Source organism: Pleurodeles waltl, unplaced genomic scaffold (genome assembly GCF_031143425.1).
Source record: "Pleurodeles waltl isolate 20211129_DDA unplaced genomic scaffold, aPleWal1.hap1.20221129 scaffold_39, whole genome shotgun sequence".
Classification (NCBI taxonomy): Eukaryota; Metazoa; Chordata; class Amphibia; order Caudata; family Salamandridae; genus Pleurodeles; species Pleurodeles waltl.
Window position 1 is genome coordinate 2,762,501 of NW_027150097.1, and position 2,500 is coordinate 2,765,000.

A 2,500-nucleotide genomic window follows, 5' to 3' on the forward strand; every position below is an offset into this window, starting at 1 on the left:
TCCTGACAAATCTCCTGGCTCCATAGCTCAGGGGTTAGAGCACTGGTCTCGTAAACCAGGGGTCGTGAGTTCAAATCTCACTGGGGCCTCACAAACATTTTGGATTTAACAACACTTTTTAGTTCATTGGGGAGCCTCACTACAAATATTCTTTTCAAGATAGAAAAACAAAGGCGACACAGGGCAAAGCACGCAAGAAAGGGGGGCATTACACACAGTGTCAGTGGAATGACAAACACAATACTTCTACAGGGTCATACAATTGACTTGTGTGAGTATGGGGGATGTTTAGAGTGTGACATCCCAAAATATCATTCTTGACTTGGTCGTTGGCTTTGGTGCCCCTTCAGCCACGTCCTTTCCAATGCACATGTCATTTTTTTAATATCATCCTGATTTCACTGTGAGATTTTAACTTGTTCTTTTTTTCGGGTCCGGAATTTAAGTGTACATTTAGGCCCATGTTTAAACAGATTTTTCATCGGGTTGCATCACTTTTTCGATGCAGCATTAACACAATTAGTTTTTTGGTATTTACAAAGCCATGCACATGTTAAGAAAAAGTAACAGCACACAGCACCTTGCTCTGCCATGCTTTACTTTGCGTCAGGTAGGTGTTCCACAGGTGGTACATGGTTTTCTTGTACATCCACACATGGATTTTGATGTAAACCCATGTTTACAAAAACATACAGTCATGGTTTTGTGCCACAATGGTGCGCCTCCCCGAGGCTGGTGTAAGGAGAACAGATGTCTTTATTTCTCCATGTTACTGCCTCTTTGCATGTGGTGTGCTGCAATTTGCAGAACAGATACAAAGAGTAAACAAGCACTTGCAATACAACTGGTCTGGCATTTCTCCGAGATAGAGCTATTAGCAGTTGTAAACTCCCAACCAGACTTTTCTTGACTCATTAAATGTAAATAATGAGCGCAATCGCGCTGCTACAGTTCACTCATATTGAAACCTATCGGCAAAAGTGCAATTATCTATGTAACCGGCAAAAGTTCAATTAATTATGTAACAGGGTCGATGTCATGCAATGAGCTCGACTTCTGCCAAACGAGATCGTGCTGTGAAAAAAAGAGAAAAAGTAGTCCAAAAACCAGATGGAAAACAGCGAGCCTCCTATGTTTTCAGTACTTGGTCGCTGCGCTCAAGGAGGGCTAACCACCGGAAAAGGCATGACGTATGCATGCCTTCCACTAACGAAAGCAAGCAGATTTTAACAGGGAAGCCCACGAACCAATGAAAGACACCAATGTGAAATGGACGGGGCTCCTAGCCCTTTTCTAACTACAACAGCGTCTCGCAAGCAATACGCATGCGCAAGCGCATTCTAGCGCAGGCTTGACTCTAAAAAATCTCCTATGATAGTTGTAGGAAGATATCCCTTTATGCACATCAGCTCTCCTGAACATAAGGCAGATACCCTTGCACTCAAGGCAGCCCGAAGTGCACCTTTGCATAGACAAAGAGCAGAACTGCACCATTTCTGTGAAGATATGTCTCAGTTCTGCTCTCTTCGAGTGACGCACAAAGGAACTTTGCTCGCTGTGCTGCACTGTGTCCCTTCTTTCTAAATATTCCAATTAGGGATCAGTTTACCAAAAAAGTAGGAAATCTGCACCCATAGATGTACTCCTTGAAAGGATACAAATTTACTACCTTTTTAAAATACACAATCACTGGCAATAGTAGCCTTGGAAAGCTATGCCAGATTCAGGTTTGAAGCTATGCCGCTTTTCTTTCTCAGACTCACACAATCCTCTCTCCTGCTGATTCCATTGTAACTCAGGTATGCTCTGCTCCTTCGTATAGTCCCCAGCACGGCAGCCTGACAAGCTCCTGGCTCCATAGCTCAGGGGTTAGAGCACTGGTCTTGTAAACCAGGGGTCGTGAGTTCAAATCTCACTGGGGCCTCACAAACATTTTGGATTTAACAACACTTTTTAGTTCATTGGGGAGCCTCACTACAAATATTCTTTTCAACATAGAAAAACAAAGGCGACACAGGGCAAAGCACGCAAGAACGGGGGGCATTACACACAGTGTCAGTGGAATGACAAACACAAGACTCCTACAGGGTCATACAATTGACTTGTGTGAGTATGGGGGATGTTTAGAGTGTGACATCCCAAAATATCATTCTTGACTTGGTCGTTGGCTTTGGTGCCCCTTCAGACACGTCCTTTCCAATGCACATGACATTTTTTAATATCATTCTGATTTCACTGTGAGATTTTAACTTGTTCTTTTTTTCGGGTCCGGAATTTAAGTGTACATTTAGGCCCATGTTTAAACGGATTTTTCATCGGGTTGCATCACTTTTTCGATGCAGCATTAACACAATTCGTTTTTTGGTATTTACAAAGCCATGCACATGTTAAGAAAAAGTAACAGCACACAGCACCTTGCTCTGCCATGCTTTACTTTGCGTCAGGTAGGTGTTCCACAGGTGGTACATGGTTTTCTTGTACACCCACACATGGATTTTGA

The 2,500-nt window shown here is 43.0% G+C and overlaps 2 non-coding genes across 2 annotated transcripts; both read left to right on the plus strand.

The window, feature by feature from the left end:
* Positions 1–16: 16 nt before the first annotated feature.
* TRNAT-CGU (transfer RNA threonine (anticodon CGU)) lies at positions 17–89 on the plus strand. The gene has a single exon. It is a non-coding gene; the product is annotated as a tRNA-Thr (tRNA).
* A 1,762-nt stretch (positions 90–1,851) lies between these two features.
* Positions 1,852–1,924, plus strand: TRNAT-UGU (transfer RNA threonine (anticodon UGU)). Its single transcript has one exon. It is a non-coding gene; the product is annotated as a tRNA-Thr (tRNA).
* The last annotated feature ends 576 nt before the right edge of the window (positions 1,925–2,500 follow it).